This window comes from Sphaerodactylus townsendi, linkage group LG12, assembly GCF_021028975.2.
Source record: "Sphaerodactylus townsendi isolate TG3544 linkage group LG12, MPM_Stown_v2.3, whole genome shotgun sequence".
NCBI classification, from domain to species: domain Eukaryota; kingdom Metazoa; phylum Chordata; class Lepidosauria; order Squamata; family Sphaerodactylidae; genus Sphaerodactylus; species Sphaerodactylus townsendi.
This window is the reverse complement of record NC_059436.1, coordinates 392,217-411,860: the sequence shown is the minus strand read 5'-3', so window position 1 is coordinate 411,860 and position 19,644 is coordinate 392,217. Positions and strand designations below refer to the sequence as shown.

General features: G+C 40.7%; 1 protein-coding gene and 1 long non-coding RNA gene across 6 annotated transcripts in view; both read right to left on the bottom strand.

Moving 5' to 3' along the window:
* The window catches only part of NSD3 (nuclear receptor binding SET domain protein 3), a 65,039-nt gene extending 53,395 nt beyond the window's left edge, over positions 1-11,644 (bottom strand). For all 5 annotated transcript variants that reach the window (XM_048512483.1, XM_048512485.1, XM_048512486.1 and 2 more), the window contains exon 1: positions 11,229-11,644. The gene's annotated coding sequence lies outside the window, so the exon portion shown is untranslated. The remainder of the gene's footprint in view (positions 1-11,228) is intronic.
* Positions 11,645-12,802: 1,158 nt separating this feature from the next.
* On the bottom strand, positions 12,803-19,414 carry LOC125441964. The gene is made up of 4 exons (XR_007245926.1): positions 19,246-19,414; positions 18,428-18,498; positions 15,695-15,810; positions 12,803-13,946 (listed from the first exon to the last, which is right to left on the bottom strand). It is a non-coding gene; the product is annotated as an uncharacterized LOC125441964 (long non-coding RNA).
* Between the last annotated feature and the right edge of the window lie 230 nt (positions 19,415-19,644).

The window sequence follows — 19,644 nt, the reverse complement described above, 5'->3', positions numbered from 1 at the left end:
TTGACTTTGGGGGATGCTTCAGTAAAATGCTGTCAGCCCAAAGTGTTACGAGTTGCTATTTTTCAGAGTTCATCTCACGCCCAAGGGACACTAGAAATCAAATCTTGGAGTTAGATGCATTTAACTGTAGCACACATGCAGATTAATGCATATGCATGAGTGCATCTGAATGTGCCAGGCAGTTCAAAAATCTGCAGTTGCCAAGACATGTTCTGAATTAACCTTTAATATTTTAGAACATTTATATTTTCAAATATATCTTTAACTGACAGCTTCAGGGCCAACAGAAAAGCGCAGCCTTCTACAATGTTTTAGGGACAGGGAAAACAGGCAATAATCCTCTGGTATGAGAACTAGTACAATACCAGTACATCATGTGCACGCTCACTTATGAAAAACTGGAAAGCATGGATAATTACCAAAAACTGTAAGGAAACTGTGCAATGTGGACTACCGGTATGCTTACTGATACAGTGAGTGGCCTTCAGAATTATGAAAATCTCCTAGAAGCTAATATTAGAAATGCACCCAACAGTGTATGTTACTTTTTTTTCTGGTTGTGACACTTACCCCGTCTTTCTGTTCTGTCCAAAAGACATTTCAATGTAATAATAAGCAAACCCCGACAATTAAATTCCCACACAGTCAAAAACTTTTTTTAGTTATAAGGATTTTTGTCATTCTATTTCTTTCTTTCTACTGCTACAACTTGTACATTTTTGCCTGCAGTCTGCATGTCATAGTTATTTAGAATATATGTAGTTATTGACTGCTTAACTTCATGACTTGTATTTCATTAATCCATGCATTTCCCCCCAGTGTGTATCAAATGTTTGTCTGGCGAGATCAACCAACCTTATTTCAGTTGAGTATGGAATGTAACGAAGCCTCTTTTCCAGGCTTCTCAACCACACAAAAAAGAAAACAAAATCCCAGAATTGTTTAATACCCTCATTATGCCGTCTTTATACTGCTGGAATGCAAGATAGTAAAAGACAGGAAACAGCTCGTCTCAAGCTAACAAGACGCATGTTACAAACCCCTCTCCAGGAAAGCATTCTGATGCATAATTTCCCTTTCTTTGATGCACATCAACCTCAGCAGGGACCCAGAGGAAGTAAGTTAGCAACAAAGGTGATGGCAAACCTTACCTCAGCTACAGTCCTGCACCAGCTAATGAATGGCGTTTTAATGTGGTTTAGTATATGTTACCATGATGATCCCCAATGTGGTGCCCTTTGGTGCTAGGGTACCCACCAATGGCTTTCTCTGTGCTATTTGCTGATCCTGCAAAATAATTTATTATCTAAAGCACAGAAGCAGTTGGTGGCTTTCCTGCTCATTCCTGGATGCACCATAGGAGGATGATTGGCTTGCAACCTTCCAACATTTCACACTGGCCTTGGAAATCCAGGCAGCCATTTTGCAACAACATTGACACCCTATCCTCCAATTTTTTAAAAGTGGTCACATGCAAAAAGCTTGTTGACTCCTATATAAGTGGATGTTCTCAGAAAGGAGTGTGGGGCTGGATTCCATTCTGTTGTTTCACAGCTATGGAAATGATGGATGCTACCGCTAACCTTAAATTTACATTACTGTACTACAGGTAGGCGTTAACTAGGCCTTCAGGTAAGATACCACTCAAAGGGTGCCTGTCTACTTGGTTTGCAAACTTCTCCCTCTCCCATCAAGATAGAAACAAACTGTATTGCCACCCTCCTCCCATTGCAATCCCTATTTTGCCTGTGAATGCCATCGAATGCCCATCTATAGACCCTGTACACATATACGCACAGACATAAAACCAAGCCAATGAGATACTATACAATCCACTACTGAAAAATGCCAACTACTTTTTCACCTTTATATAATATTCTCTGTTGACATTTTCAACACCAAAGACACCATTTCCCACTTAGATAGGGAAGGAAGTTTTTGCTACGTGGGAAGGGATTACATTGCTGATGTGAGCCCAAAAGCTTCTACATTTTTTACCTGGTAAAGAACCTCACTCTGGCACAGTAGGAGGAGAACACACAAAGACTTCAGAGAGTTTTAAAAGGTGATAGTCCGATTGCTCACAAAATGGCAGGCTGCTGCTGCTGCTGCTGCTGCAATGGCTGGCCTTATAATATTCTCTCACCCCTCACAATTAAAAGCAAAAACAAAACACAACAGCTAGATGAATAATCCTGCACCGTAGCGGTACATCCAGCATTACAAGGAAGTAAAGAAAGCAGCATCAGCAAAAGGATCGAATGAGGGTAAACGCTCATTTTCCCGTGGTTTACATAACATCTACCCAAACCAACTTTGAATAAATGTTGTGTTTTGTTCTGTCAGCATTTTCACATCACATCTTAAAAGCTAGTACAGTTATAACACTCACAATTCCTTCACCAGTTAAGCAACCAAGCCACTGGAGGACACGTTCCACCCCAGATCCACACCTCTAATAGGGTCTCCAAGTGAGATCTATTTGTGAACTAGCCACATCTACAGGGATGAAATTACACTTCATACATTACTTTCAATAGTACTACGGCAGAAATTTGAAAAGTTGCTGGTCACTGTGTCTGGGTACGAAGTTAAGTTTGTTTATTATGAATGCCAAACAATTAAAATCAAAGTGCAGGTCCAAGATGTGATGGATGTATTTAAGCCACTGGTGATCACCTAACTCTGGAAATAATTTTTCTTTATTATTTTTTTTTAAAAGAATACAAAAGACAAAATAAAGAACAAAAATGGGGCGGGGAGATGATAGTGCCAGCCATTCTCTTGTTTTCTTATCTATCAAAGCTAGTTCCCAGGATTCAATTACTGTCTTCCAAGATCCCATCCTACTCTAACATGATTGTAAGACACAAGCACTAAACAGAAAAGAAGACTATATGGTAACGATAACACTACTACAGTCTTGTACAGTAGGTTTAGTTTGTTATCCTCTGACTGCTGATGGGGGGGGGGGGGTGACTGAATAGAGTGATTTACCTATGACAAGCTTTTAACCAAAATGTTCTTCTTCACAATTTAACCTCATAGACATTTATCTTTGTTGAAGTGAAAGAAGACTGTGTCAGACAAAAAGTGGGGGTTCTTTTCCTTTTCTATATGCACTTTGAGGAAGTAATCTGATTTGTACAGAACAAGTCATTATAAAAATAACTGATCAAGCTGTTGACTGTCCTTAGTATTCCCTAATTACCGGTACTAGTTGTTGTATTTCTCCAAAGCAAATAAACAACTAACTCTTTCGAAACTATGAAACATTAAATATTTCCTACCGTTATGGACACAGATGTCCACAAATATTTACCAGGCTTGGCTGTCAAGCAACGTTTTTAGTACCCACCTGGACACAACTTACTTTGCCCCTGTGGAACAATAAGAAAGAAACCACCTCCCTTTTTTATCCAACGCTGGATCAGAAGATAGTGTATAGGCATCTATGGCAATCACTGCTCTTCAATCCATGACACTGACAGCACAGCACAGCACATGATATAACTTCTGCCATTTTGAAGAGGCACGCTCTTCATCCCTGCACAGCTGATGTATTTTTAAACATGCACAGTCCTCCTGTGTAGAGGAATTAGCAGCTTAGAAATTATGCTAACTCGCAGGTAAACCATACATTTATAAACCTGTATTTGTAAACTCAAGCCTATTAATACTCTTGATATTCTTTGCAGACTTTAAACCTTAAACCTATTATGGGTTTGCAGTGGAAGTTAATATAATCTGTGATATATAGCAATAAACAGCTCTGCAACATACGACTGTCAACACAGTTTAAATAAAATTTACTGGAATGATGCCTCAGAACCTGGTTCCAAAAATGCAAAGCTATCAAATGTTCAAATGCAATATTTTGATAACTTCTCTTGCAGAAAGTCCTATACTTTGCAGTAAGTATGTTCTTTCAAGCCCAGCATCCTATTTTTTGCAGCGGTCCAACATTCAATGTTTCAGAAGAGAAATAACGCAAGCAAAATGTGGGTAATTTCTTCTCCTAATCTATTCCAGCGGCTTCAAAATGCAACAAGTTGCTTTAAAATCCTTCCATTCATAATTAAAATTCTGTATTATCCAAGCTTTCACATAAGTGCAGTAATTCATTACTTGAACATTTTACTTACACAATAATTTATTCCACAAGATGATCATTATGTGATGCGACTACTTGGTGCATTCTCAGTTGCTTGAAGCAAAAAAGTAGTAGCCATTCATACAGAATGATAATACAGAATTTTGCCAGAGAAGCATCACCACAAATAACTGTAATTAATTTTATCCCAAGAACAATCACACATTTAATTTCTAATAGCTTCTATTCTGTAAATCATCTGTAAATCACCAAGTATGCTCCTGACCAAGTCAGCACCACATTCAAGTATCCAATTGGTATTTAGATCTTTTATTAAAATCAACAAGGTTTAAAAGTACATAATTTGGATTGGATCACGTGCACAGTTTTCAAAGCAGGAAAAAAAATAGAGTAGAAAAAGACCAAAACAATAGCACACTAAACTTGATGGGTATTAAAGCAAACTGTGGAAATAATAAGACATCAGCCTTCAGCAAACCTCAAGATCCCCTAATTGGTTAGAAACTGTTCTCCAAAAAAACACTAAAGTCATGCCTAGAAACACTGAAGATGTATTGATGGCTTCAGCTAGCGCAGAGGAGGACTGCAGGAGACACATATTCCACTCTAGTCTCTCCCTCCTGTCTTCCAATTTGCTTCCATTGCTAGTTCTTACCTTCCTGAACTGTCTTGGTCCTGAACTGAAGTCCTGAACTGTCTTGGTCTTTAATGAATCCATATCGCTTCTACTTATCTCTTGAAATCAACTGATACAACCTGAAGATGAGTTGATTCAGACCCAACTACAAACCACAGTTTGGTGCTATGAGAACTGGCCTGTATTCAGCTGTTCTCTTCTCACTGTCAAGTCATGGCTTGCACATGCTCTTCAAATCACATTTGTAAACCAAGGTCTGAAACAAGGTCTGCTACCCTGATTCAAGGGCATGATCAAACCATAGTTAACTGGTTTCGTAAAGCTTGCACTGAAGAATTAATTTAACTGCAGAATGCAAAGGGCTAACAGAGTGCACGGAGCATAAAGATGGGCCAGAATGCCAAGCCATAACCTGGCATTAAGCATGAACCTACATTTACCTAAGTGCATCAAGTCAGGCATAACGCTTTTGGTATCTGTGTCCAGGAACTCATTCCCTAAGGAGGTCTATCTGGCAGCCTTCCAGGATATCTGCCAACAAGTGACAGCATTTTATATCAAAAGGCTTTTCCTGGGTATTGGCTGACTTCTTTTTTTTTATTAGACTCTAATTACGCCACAGTTTTTTTAGCCCAGTTTGGCATTCTATTTTAACAATGCCACTTTTAATGACTATATGATTACAATGTTTTATTTTACATGTTTTGTCGAAGGCAATCTTGCAGAACAGCAACGAATAAACATAAAAACAACCATCAGCTGTAGCCGGAGTATTCAGTCTTACAAGCCAAGCACTAACAGTATGCATCCTCCATTGGTACATTCCTCTGAAATCAATGATACCCTCTTACAGAAAGATATGCCTGCACTAAGGTCTTAGCTTTCCATCATCAACACACTTGCATGCATGCGACTATGCAGAGAATCAGGGTTTCATTCCAACTACCATTTTCATATGCATGTACCCCATGTTTTATTTTACAAACCTCTCTGAGAACCAATTTTTCCCATCTTTGGAAGAAAAGAAAAGAAAACGTCGCCAATTTCATGTCTTGAGAAACACAGACAGTTATGTTTTTACTGGATCAACTATGTGAACTCATTTCCACTGTTTAAAAGTCTAATTGGCCCAATGAAGGGAACTGTCTAATTTAGCTGATGATTTCCATTCCAACAGAACTGGCAACACTGTGGTCAGTTCTGCTTTTTAAAATAAGATAATTCAGACTACACTTTTTATGAATGTGAAAACAATCCATGATGATAGCCTTCATAGAAATGTCATATCAACACATAGTGCTTAAAAAGCAAAACCTTTTGAAGTGAAAAATCTTCATTCCTAGAAAGCAGTTTACTGCAATCTCCTCCTTTACCTATCACTGTTTTATCTTCATCAGGTATCTGTCCTCTCCACTGAAGCCAAACATTACCACTTTAAGCAATTCAACATCTTGTGGCATCCATTGATCATCTTTTACTATGACCCATTTAAAGAAAAATAGTAACCAGAAAAAACAACAATACCATTAGAGTCATCACCCCTGTCTCATTGCCCTGTCCAATATAAACATGATGGAATTTCAAAATATTAATGGTCCATTACTACATGCAACTATACCACTGCAGCCAACAGTTATAATACATTATATTCTGCATCAACCAAGATTATTTGGATTAAAAAAATAAACAGACAGCAACAGAACCACCTAGTACATAAACAGGTGCAAAAAAATGAAAGAAGAATTCTAAAATAGCTACTCTGTTTTTAAAACAAAATAGTATGCTTATCAGCAGTATCCAAAACCAAGGTTTGGCTGAGCTACAAGACATTCACATTTATGCTTCTCTCATAGCAACACAGTAAAAACAGAATTAACAAACAGAAAACGTTAAACATACATTCAGAACATGGAGCCTCTCTCCACTGTAGACCAAAAACAAAACCAAAAAAATTGAAATGCTACCAAACTGAAAAATATCATCAAAGCATCATACAAATATACCTGCTTCCCACTTATCAGATACCTGAACAGCACTTTGTCTCACATCTCTGTTGTCTGCTGTAGATGAAATTCTAACAGCATTTGCACAGTTCAGTGTTGGCTAAAATATGGGAGTCCTAGCTATCTGAAGAAAAATACATTCAAGAAAAACCATTTAAGAAAAACCTAGCAGCACAAAATCTTTTAGTGTACTACATTTGAAATATAATCAGTAAATAAGTTTCAGTTAGCTGTACACAAACGAGTGTGCCTTTTGTCAACAGCACTGGCTATGTAATTTCCTTGTTTACTTAAAGAAACTGCAGAAGACACTGCAGTTCATTCTGACATTTACAACAGAGACAGTCCTCTGCCTATTCCTGTTTTATTCTTCATGAAAACGGAGAGAAAAATATTTCTGTATAATCCCACTGCAGCTTTGCATTGAAAAGGGTTAATTTCTGCACCGCAGTCCTGGCTGCAGAAAGGAAAGGGGAGGGAGGGAAAACGTCGCTTCCCCTAGCTTGCTAATGATAAATTTCAGAATGGTATGAGGGTAGGAAAGAGACTAGGAAGCTAGGAGAAAGCCCTGAAACAACATTTGTTAATCCAAGGCAGTGAAGATTTTTTTTTCCAGCGGTGAGTTGAATATGAGGGGTGGGAAAGAGATTTACACTGCAGTATCTGGCAGCAAACATGGCTGCCTCTACCCCTTTAAATCAGAACGGCCCTCCTCTTCCTCCTCCATCGCACAAACTATTCTCTGCTCTCTCCTCATTTATCTCTCATCCTTCCTTTGAAAAACAGAGAGCACCTCTCCCTAAATGCGACAACAGGATAAATCTTAAAATCCTATGTCCGAGCCATAAGACATTTGTGCAAGTTTATACAGGGATAGAAGGCATAAGGACACACACAAAAGACTATTTCATTACCAGTCCCTGATAAGAGTTTCCCAGATCTCATGCCAGCGCTACCCCATGACTCTCCTCTCTAGATGTCATGCAAGAAGCAGCCTTTAGCACACCAAACAGTGTCCACAGCTGAAAGTCTTACATTTCACACAGCTCCACTTTAAGGCCATATCCCCAGACTTCCCCATGTACCCTTTCCACTGATACACACACGAAGCTTAACAGCACATTTAGTACTTGCCTCCTTGTAGTATATAACATCCTTCAGTCTTTCATGCTAAAGATTCAAATACTCCAAGCTACACTAACCTCTTCTGTTTCCATCATCTTGTACACATCCTCATCAGTTGCCCTTTTAACATAGACTAACACACACACATACTCCCCCATACAGGCTATTTGATCTTTTCCATTTTTATCATTAGGGCAAGCCCTCCAGATCACAAATCCCATTGTTTCCAAACTTCCTGCAATTTCACCTACATCCCCAAAATCTTCACCATGTGCCCCCTCTCCCTCAAACAAATGCCCAATATCTAACTCAAGGCCTACTTTTCCACCATTGGCCCTCATCTACTCTATCTGCTCCAGTTTTATTAGAACATGTCGAATAGTGCAAATTCTTACGCTTCATTCACGCAGTTCTACTGTTAGCTCATTCTCCTCTCAGGTATTTGCCCCATATCTTCTGCAGTCAATGGTCATTTCACAGCACAAACCTTCTTCATTCAGAGAGTCCTTAACAGAATTACAGCATTCTAAGGCCACTGACTTCAATGGTTTCAGCAGGGGTTAATTCTACTTGGCATAGCACTGTCAATTGGTTTTTCCTCCTGTCCCCCACAACACTGCCAGTCACATGCTGGTGGGGATTAAACAGGCAGGGTGCTTATAATTTCTTTTACCATAGTGTCTAATGCTTTAAGATAAATTTAATTTTGCTATTTTTTATTAGATGTTTTTGATGCTGCTACAACAATACATCATGAAACACATAAAATATCATGCTATTCCGATTCCAAACCCATACTCAATGCCCAAATTCTCTCTTAAAAACATACTTCTCCTTATTTCCAATCAACCAGTATCACAGTGATTAAGATTCCAGTTCAAATCTAGGATGTACTCAGAGGCCTGTCCTATTTATTTGCAACACAGAGATCATGTTGATTTTATTGGATGATCACATGTCTATCTTGCCTTTCCTCCAAAACACTCAGGGCAGCAAGTGTTAATTTTCTTCCCATGTAATCCCTGCAAAGAACACAAGCTGAGAGACAGCAGCCATCCCAAAGTCATATCATGACCCCGAGAGTCAGATCTCTCAATGCACTAACCACTATACCACCATAGATTCCTGACAGCTACTTACTTGATACCCATAAATACATATTGATTTATAAAGCCATTCTGAACACTAAACTATTGCACAAATGCTAGTTATTGCCAGCATTCCACGAGAACTGTTTTATGAGACTTTGGCTTATGCTGGTCAATGTTTTATGTTCCTTTAATTCTCTGGCTGGGTTTTTGATGCTGAGTTTTAATAGCTTATTAATTGTTAACTTTTACAGTGGTTTATGTTCTTATTATGTTTTACTTTGTAAGCTACCACGAGCAGGTTCTCTGGAAAGGTTGCACAGAAATTTCTAAATAAATATAAATAACTTCAGATGGGTAACTGTGTTAGCCTGCAGCAACAATAGAAAACATCAGTCCAGTGGCACCTTGTAGACTTAAAATTATTTCTGCATAAGAAGAAGAGTTGGATTTATATCCCCCCTTTCTCTCCTGCAAGGAGACTCAAAGGGGCTTATAAACTCCTTTCCCTTCCCCCCCTCACAACAAACACCGTGTGAGGTAGGTGGTGCTGAGAGAGCTCAGAAGAACTGTGACTAGTCCAAGGTCACCCAGCTGGCATGTGTTGGGAGGGTACAGGCTAATCTGAATTCTCCAGATAAGCCTCCACAGTTCAGGCGGCAGAGAGGGGAATCAAACCCGGTTCCTCCAGATTAGAGTACAACTGCTCTTAACCACTACGCCACCGCTGCTCTTCTCAAGTAAAGCAGAAATCAAGCACCACCTTTAAGACTAGCCAAGCTTCTTCCAGCATCAACATTTGTGAGTCAGACCTCATTTCTTCAGGCGCACATGAAATGAGAATTTTACATGAACTCTTACAACCAAAATCAAAGACAGAAAAAGGTGGGGGCAAAGATGTGGCAAGCAGGGCTGTTGTCAAGTCTTTAGATGTCAATCTCTATGTACAGAGAACTGAGGTGGCTGTTGCATTTAATGAGGGAAATAAGTTTCCAGCCTCCTATGGGTTCTGATTCTAGAGATAAACTGTGAGTCAGAGCTCACTTCCTCAGACGCATGAAACATACAGCTGTCAAGCAAATACAGTTATACTAAATGCTGCAAAACAGAAAGGTGGGCGGTGGAGAGATGCTACAACCAGAAACCAGTTTAAAACAAAACCCAGTCAAAAGAGTACCCCACACTTCTTTCTGCTAGTTGCAGCTTTCAGTATAAACGCATCTAACCCCAAAAGCTGATCATTTTGTGCATCAGACAAAGTGAGTTCTGACTCACCAGAGGTTATGCAGGAGAAAAAAAATGTAAGGGCTTAAGGTGTCATGGGCTTCTTATTTTAGTTTATTGCAAGCTTGTGCCTAGTCACATCATAAAACTGCTTCTAAGTGACCTGGTAGGAGAACGTTTGAGAACTGAAAGAGATCCAACATCCCTTCAGGTTCCCAAAAACCAAAAGCATGTGTGAGCAGGATAGGGTTGTTTTTTTTGGGGGGGTGGGGGGGTGGACTAATGCATTTAATCATGGAAACTGTTACAGACGTTCAAAATGTGAGGGTGCGCCTGAACGAAAAAATAACATTAAACTATGGACTAGCAACTGACGCTTCCCCAGCCCCAGCTCAGCCGCGCTCCCTCGGGTGGTGGATGTATTTAAGCCACTGGTGACGACTGGTAATCTCTTTTCTTTAATACTTGTAAAAATAAAGGAACACAAAAGACAAAATAAAGAATAAAAAGGGGGCGGGGAGATGGAAATGCCAGCCATTCTCTTGTTTTTTTAATCTGTTTATCACAGCTAGTTCCCAGGATTCAATTCCTGTCTTCCAAGATCCCATCCTGCCCTAACTTGATTGTTAAGACACAAGCACCAAACAGAAAAGAAGACAACACTATATGATACTAACAACAGCCTTGTACAGTAGGTTTAGCACATAGTTGTCAAACTCCAGATGTTATTTATTTATTTATTTCTTAAATTTATATACCGGCCGATCCCCGAAGGGCACTACAGTTCCCACCATCCCCTGCCAGCATCATGGGAACTGTAGTCCATAACATCTGGAGAGCCGCGAGTTTGACACCTGTGGTTTAGCATGTTGTCCTGACTGCTGATTGGGAGGTGGGAGGCTGGATGCAGGGATTTGCCCAGGATCGCTCCGTCGACAAGCCTCGAACCAAAACTCGGTGGCCCCGCCCCTTCTCTGGAGCCCCGCCCCTCTCCTCAAACTGCCCCCTCCTCTTCCCGCGTCTCCCTCCCATCTCACCTTCAGTCTGTTCCATTCTAAATCCCCCCACCGTAACGAAACGATCCCAGCCGAGACACAACACGCTGAAGCCACGCAGGAAAGCGCCAAGCCAGGCCGGCCCGGGCTCGGCGGCGAGGGGGGCGGGCCAGGCCCCGCAGTAGGCCGCGCTCGATCCCCGGCCTCAATTTCTGCAACGTTCCCGTTGCTGCTGCTGCCGCCTCCGCCTCCACCTAGTGCCGTTTCCACCACGGCCGCCGTCCCGGGCGGCCACGGAGCCGCAAGGCCGCGCGGGAAGCCGACGAGAGCGCGGTGGGGAGGGGGCGGCAGAGAGGGGGCGCTCCGCTCGCGCTCGCTGGTTCCCGGCCTCGGCCCTGCTCGTTCCCGCTCCCTCCGCCTCTTTCTCCTCCCGCACACAAAGCTCCACACACAGGCCGCAGCAGTCGGCCCCGGAAAAAGCAGCCATCTCATTGGCTATCTGGGGGACGCCAGCCCTGCTGGGAAATGTAGTTTCCTGAGAGTCGTGGCCTTCCAAGCGGCGTTTGCCGCCTTGCTTTTGGGGTGTGGGGAGGGGGGGCATACGGGGGAAGGGATTTTATTTGCCAGACAAGGTACGATTAAAAAAAATATATAAAACTGTGATTCTGTAATTGGGCTGTTCACAGTCCTCGATGGCGGCTGAATCTTTTAAGGCAGTGCCTTGTCCAAATAAAATGCATTTCTGTTCTAATACAGGAGCGCTGATAAGGTAACCAGGTATTTATACTTACTTTGCTTTAAACCCAAACTGGGATGTAAGGAAGATTGTTTAAATCTGTAGTGCGATGCACACCCCAATGTCTGGCTTTCTTGCTTGTTTGATAAGGTTGCAAATTTCAGAATAATTAACAGCTTTGAGGAATTCAGCGGTTATATAGGTGCAATGCTGTGCATACTTTCCAGAGAGTAAGCGTATTAAAAACAGCAAGACATCATGTCTCCATGATCGAACATGGGATCCAAACAATTTCAAAATGTATTCATTTCAGTGTATATAGATCATTCCAATCCGCCAAATTTTGATATGTATTAAATATACATTGTTATAGCTCCAGGCCCCCAACCCCGGACTGGGCCATAGGTTTTCAAGGCATGTAGAGCTTATTTTAATGCATGCATTACATCTCTAACAATCTTGCAGTTAACAGTACAAACAAGCAAGCATAACCCTTGCCCTGTGATTTCAGAGTTCTTCTGACATGAAAGAGAAAATTATATGCAGCAACTGAGATCCAAAACATACAAAGCAGATAATCCAAAAAAACACCTCTTAACTAAATTTTTCATTATGTAGTATTTGGGATTATTGTGTTTTCATGTTGCAGAGTATATTTGTCTTTATATAACCTGTGTGTTGAGGGGACATTAATCTTGGCTAGTTTGATCAGCAGTTGCAAAAAATTATGTGTCACACAATATTGTGAATGGATGAGATGTTTGAGCTTTCCATGTAGGGACCAATACAAGTGAAGAAGACTATTAACAAAGAGCTATGCCTGAAATAGGCTCAACCTGGTTTAGCAAAAAACAGACTGGAAACAGTTACATTGGCTGAAACAGGCAATGAATTTTATTGGATTAGATAACATTGTTCTCAAAAGGTGGTAGATTGCATTTAAATACTAGAACAAACAAATGTATCACATAATCCTGCATCATTATAACAAGATTAGAATGCATAAAAACACCTAGCTTATGATATTTGAATGTTACTTTATAAATTAGTGGGATTCAGACAAAAATAAAAAGAATAATGTATTGTCAAAGGCTTTCACGGCCAGAATCACTGGGGTGTTGAGGTGTTTCTGGGATGTATGGCCTTGTTCCAGTAGCATTTTTTGAATGTACCTTTGTAATCTCAGATCCTGCATTGCTTGCACTATGCCAGGCTGTTGGCTGTAGATACTGTCATTTAATTTTGTACTTCTAGTCCTACTGCATTATCCATCCAATGTCATATACTAAACAATTATTGTTGCTATCTGTGTAGCCTATAATCCACTTTGAATCTCTGAGAAAGGTGGGCTATAAATAAATAAAATAAAATGTGGCAATGCAAGAAAGAGCTGCTGTGCAAAAGCTTCTCCCATCTCCAGAGTAAAAATAAGAGACTGTTCTTGGTGTTTGCAGTGCTGGGAGCATTTTTGTACTATTTATTTGATTTCTAACCCACTCTCCCCTGCTGTAACAGGCTCAGAGCAGCTAATATCAGTATCCTCATTTCAAATAAAATCAACGTAACAGTATGACCTAGCACCTTAAAATAGTATCCCACAAAGCAGGAACAAACTAGAATCACAATACCCTCCCCATACCTCCAACATTAAACAGAAACCAAAAAAACAGAAGAGGAGGGGAGGTGAAGGAGGCCAGTTGAGATGGATAAAAATGTTGCTATCCTCAACCATAGGCCCTGCCCTATGGAAGTAAGATAAATCTCACAGAGCCTTGGTCTCACTAGACAGAGAATTCCACCAGGTTGGTACCGGAGGGTCAAAAAGGCTGTGGCTCTGGTGGAGGAAAGCTGAACACTTTTCAGACCAGGAATCTCCAGCAAGTTGTTATTTGAGCAGTGTAAGGCTACTACATCTGCTTTGGAAGGGACCAAAGCAAGATCCTCTCAGAGATGCTTGAGAGCAGATGGAAATGAGATGACTCATAGAGTTGGAAGCGACCCCAAGGACCTTCAAGTCCAACCCCCTGTAATGCAGGAACACACAATCAAAGCACTTTAGTCAGATGGCCATCCAACCTCTCTGTAAAAACATCCAAAGAAGACTTCACCACATTCCGAGGTAGTGCATTCCACTGTCGAACAGCCCTTACTGTCAGGAAGTTTTTCCTGATGTTTAGGTGGAATCTCTTTTCCTTCACCTTGAACCCAGGACTTTAAGACTTTGATTTCTTTGTCCAATTCATTATGCTGGTTTCTGATTCATGAGTTTCAGTTTATTGTAACCCACTCAGATTAGATTGGACAAAAAATCCATAGTAAATAAATTGGGTGTGTGTGTGTGTGAGCAAAGCAGGCACCGCTAATACTGGATTACTAAATGTATGCCATTTTGAAGCAGTAATAAAGAACTGGCTGAATGCCTGAGTTAGATTTATTTTTCTTTTGCTGCTAACATTAGAAATGCATGTTTGTCATAGCATAGACGGTAGAAAAGATAAGAAGCTAGGGCTTAGGCTGGCCAAGCTGTGCCACATTTGTTTACATTCTCTTTAAATGAAAATCTACAGAGCGCTGAAACGTGGAGGTTGCATTTAAAATTGCATTTAATTACTAATGCATTTTAAAAAGACAAGGTACAAGGCAAGATTCTGATGGATCAGTCACAGTGTGTGTGTTTCTTTCTCTGCATTTCTGATTTTTACAGCTGGGATTTGGCATCTGGGCAAAAGCCTGAGAATACATACATAGTTTTTAATATCATTTTGGATGGAAGATGTGTACGGAGCTATTTACAATTCATTCCACTGTTGTCCAAATGCAAAGCATCTGAAGGAAATAGGTTTGTGCATCAAATCTCTTGTATCCACTCATAGCGTGGAGGGAGGTGGGGAGGGGAACTAAAGTGTATTTACATGCAGCGTTGGCAGACACCAGAATAAAATACAACAGTACCGCGAGTGGGGAGAATGACAACGCCTGTTTCCAAAAGAAATAGCTAATAAAACAAGATGAAGTAGCAGGGAAAGGAAACACATGATCAGACAAGAGATGAAAGATTCTACCAGTTGCTGAGCACAGGCTGTGTAGATAGTAATATTCCTGGTATGTTCCTGTGCAGCTCACAAGCAAATTTGTCTTATTTAGGTGTCTTATCTTTTTGTACTACAATGAAATATATTTAGACGCACCTTTTAAAAATATGACAAATCATCACAACTGAAGGTGACCTAGAAGAATCTTCTCTTCTAATCTCCTAGAACACACCTTGAACACACAAAACTGCCTTGCAATGGGTTAATCCATTGGTCTACCAAGTATTGTCTACTCTGACTGGCAGCTCTCCAGGGTTTGAAGTAAAGGTCTACCATAGGAGGAGACACACAACTGTTCTGTTTTTTGATCACACAAGCATAACAACCCTTGGAACTGCAGGTTGGGATGCTGCAGTGGGGCAGATAATAAAAATCAGAGAACAATTCTCCCCCCTGTATCCTCTCATCCTGGGTGGCTATTACTCCACACCGGTGCTTAAACTACAGCAATAAATTTTCCTGGGATCAGAAATAGCTGCTAGAGGGAGAGAAGAGCTGTGTGGATAGTGCAGCCGTAGGTACTGGTACTGCTTTTGTACACCTGGTGTTATTTGTGTATGAGTTATTTCCCCTTAATAAAACTCTCTCTTATTTCACCATACTCCAAGTCCCTGTGCATTGCCAAAGGAACCCTTTGTTAATGTTTGGCGCATATAATCCTTTACAGTTGAGAATATTACCTCATTGAGTAACTCCTTCGAGCATAGAAGTTAGAGGTGGGAGGAAGAAGATTTTCTTGGCTCCTTGGCAGGGTGAGGGTTCTCCAGGGTTTGTTCATCACCTTTTTCTCCCTCTTCTGCCAGTAAAAGACAAACTCTCTTAAAATTGCAACTGAGAATTTAGGGGGAAAGACTTTTATATCCCTTGTACTTTAAAAATGCTTTTATACCCTGGCTTTCTCTACCTTATGGAGCAGCTTACAATCACATTCCCTTCCTGCACCTTGTGAGGTAGGTGGGGCTGGGGGAGTGCTGACAGAATTGTGACTAGCCCAATATCACCCAGCAGGCTTCATGTGGAGTGAGGAATCAAACCAGGTTCCCCAGATTAGATCTGCCAGTCTTAACCAATACACCACACTGACTGCCATGAACTTAGAATTGTTGGTTCAAAAGTTAAAGAGCATTCAGAGTTATTCCATATTTTGCAACAGCACATTATTGTCACAGGTGGGTTATAGGCTACTGTGGCTAACAAGAAAGCATAGCTGCACTGATAATGAATCCACATCACACTGTAGAAATAATTGTGGAACATTTTACTAGTGAATAGGGGATTCATTAACTTTCAAAGCAGCTATGTCACTGTTCAAATATAACTGTAGCCAGTTGTTATTAGGCTACAGATGAGATCTACATTGCTCAAGATCTAACTAGTAGAAGAAGAAAAAAATAAAGCTTTCTGATCTGTTTAGTGTGGATAAGGATCAGGCTTTAGAATAAATTCACAATAGTTTACGAGCAGCTGAAACAAAGGGTGAAGATTCAACAAGAGGGAAAAACTGGAAGATGGTTTCAAGATCCAGCAAGAGGCTAACAAGATGTGGGCTACTCCTGTCATAACCAGCACTGTGGACCAAAATGGGATAGGACCAATGTAGCCACATTATTCAAGTATCTGCTCCATTCATATGTAAAACAGGGATAAGTTCTAATTTTTACACAAAATGTAGCATATAGGTAAGGGATTTGAACTCTCCCCACTCTTCTACATTCTCCCCATCACTTAGGGCTCCTTTCCAGAATCTGAACTAAGATTTCTAAATGCCTTGAGAAAAATACCTTGTCTCTTTAACAGAGACTAAATGTGTGAAAATGGGCAGGTGAAGTTTTTCATGGCAAGAAGCTAAGTAACATTATTTGATAAACAATATTCTATTAATCCTGTACCAAAGCACCAAGTTATGCAGAGGAAGGCAGCGGCAAACAACCTCGGTCACTTTCTTGCTTTGAAAACCCTCTTGGATTGCCATAAGTCAGCTGCGACTTGACGGCACTTTACACACACACAAGTTGTCCGTTGTGTAAAAGTTACACCACTGTTTTTTGGGGAGTCAGTGGGGTACAGTGGTTAAGAGTGGAGGACTCTAATTTGGAGAACTGGGTTTGATTCCCCACTTCTCCATGAAGATTGCTGGGTGACCTTGGGCTAATCACAGTTCTCTCAGAACTCTCTCAGAGGCAGAAAATGGCAAACCTCCTCCAAACATCTCTTGCCTTGAAAACCCTACAGTCGCTATATGTCTGCTGTGACTTGAAGGTTCTTTCCACCACAAAGAGCCAGGCCATTCCTCCCCAAGCCAGCTGGCAACCCTAAAAAACCCAAACACCTACACTGGATGTTGAGGCATGGGGATACATGAGGAAGGATTCCGCTCCTGTTAACCTGGTCCTTTCTGCACTGATAACTTTAAGCACTACTCGAGCACTATGGAAGTGGAGTTACATCTGTAGTTCTCTCTGGCATTTAGTGTGGCATTACAATCATGCAGTGATTATCTACACTGCAAAAGCCCAAGTGGGAGGGGTGTTCTCTGGTCTGTCCCCAGAAAGCCACCCAGAGAAATCTGCCTGCTTGCCTGACTCCCTTCTATATCTCAGCAACCAGCAAAGTTAAAATCAGTGTCAGTCAACTTCTTCCCATTTTGTGCTTCTGTTAATTGTAGAGAATGTCATGCAGTGTGGTTATTTTTGATACATTCAGAACAGTTTCAGTCCTTGAGGGCAGGGATCTCTCATTAGTGTACTTTCCCTGTTATGTTTCTACAGAACTAAAACTGACATGCAAATACTTACAAAGAAAAGTCCTCCAGATGTATCAGCTCATGCTTTCCTAGTCCTTTAATTAATAACTCCTCCCCCCCACCCCCAGAAACACACACTTTAATCAGCTTTTGGTACCTTGTCTTATGTCTTCTTTGCAATTCCAAGCAGTCAAACAGTTCAAACATAATGGAAGAAGGGATCACTTTGCAAAGTGTTTTAAAATTGCTGTACAACCGGGCATTAACCATCTTGTCAACCTGGCCACAAGCTCCTGGTAAGTACATCAAAGCCAGCACGGTGTAGTGATTAAGAGCAGGTGGATTCTAATCTGGAGAACAGGGTTTGATTCCCCACTCCTCCACCTGAGTAGCAGAGACTTATCTGGTGAACCAGATGTGTTTCCGTACTCCTGCTGGACGACCTTGGGCCAATCACAGTTCTTCAGAACTCTCTCAGCCCCACCTACCTCATTCTTCTTCTTATGCTCGGCCAATCTACAATAATATTCAATGCCAAAATGCTTCTGATGTTAAATTGCATACTACCAATACACACCAAAAACGTTGAATTTGAATTTGTTTCAATTTTTAAAGGTCCATATCTTTATTAAATATGTTACACATTTGTTTTCTTTATTCTGCACCTTACCTCACTCTGCTAAATAGCTTTCAGCATTTTGGTTCCATCCCAAATGATTTCCTGTATTGTTGTTCATATACCTAGTTGAATAGAAATAAGGCTTTTGTAAATCACAGGTTAGAACATTCTGCCTCATGCAAACTCCTGCTATAAGATAATTTGTAAGGTATCCTAAGTTACTTTACTTGCAATGCTCAGTACATTTACAAAGGATTACTTGGGGCTGAGGGACAAAATGTACAGGCTCATATCATGTTCACCATTTTGCTACTACATCACTAATCCTTTAAAATCTATTTACCTGTATGGGTTTATTTGCTTTGTAATAAAAAGAAAATGGCTCCCTTAACAAGGAACTCTGTATATATTCAAATACATTGTTTTCAGCTGCCAGTCTGCTGCAGACACAATTCAAGCTGTTGGTTATTATTTGAATACTTTAAATATTAAAGCCTTTAGATATCTTTAAAGGTATCTACAAGGCTGTTCTCCATATGAGCCTGCCCATCAGCTATGACACGTGCTCTTTGTACTCCCTCTTTCAGAGGTAAGGTGTGTGGCCATTTTAGACCAGAGCCTCTCTACAGTAGTTCCTTCAAGCTGAAACTTTCTCCTCACACCCACTTGACCAGCACCTTGTTTCTTTAACTTTGGGGGTGGGGGTGGGAATCTTCCATTCCTAGAAGCTGGTTGTAGATTTTTTTAACCCAACTACCCTTCCCCCTACTTTTTTCCCCTTGCTGCTCCAGTGAGTAATTTTCTCACAACTTTTCCCCCTGACTTTATTTAAATGGGTTTTGAGGAAGCAGTTTTTCAGATTCAGTTACCTGCCATCTCCAAATGTGTCTTGTGTTAAGCCTCTGCAGAAATTCATACAATGAGAGCAGAGTGAGCTATCAATATTTTGAATAAATAAAATAAATACATTGTTAGGGTTGTCAGACTCCAGGTGTTTTCTGGAGATCTCCTGAGATGACAGCTGGTTTCCAAATCAGAGATCAGTTCTCTCGGATAAAATGGCTGCTTTGGAAGGTGGATTCTATGGTTTTACACTCCACTGAGGTTCCTCCCCACGCTCCACCCCCAAATGTCCCGGAATTTCACTTTCCTATACGTTATGCCTTTAAAACCCATTGAAAATTTGCTTTAGGGAAAAATCATGTTCTGTTAAGCATGGCAAAAGGTTTGTATCAGTTCTTTAGCTTTTGTATTTTAAAATAACCATG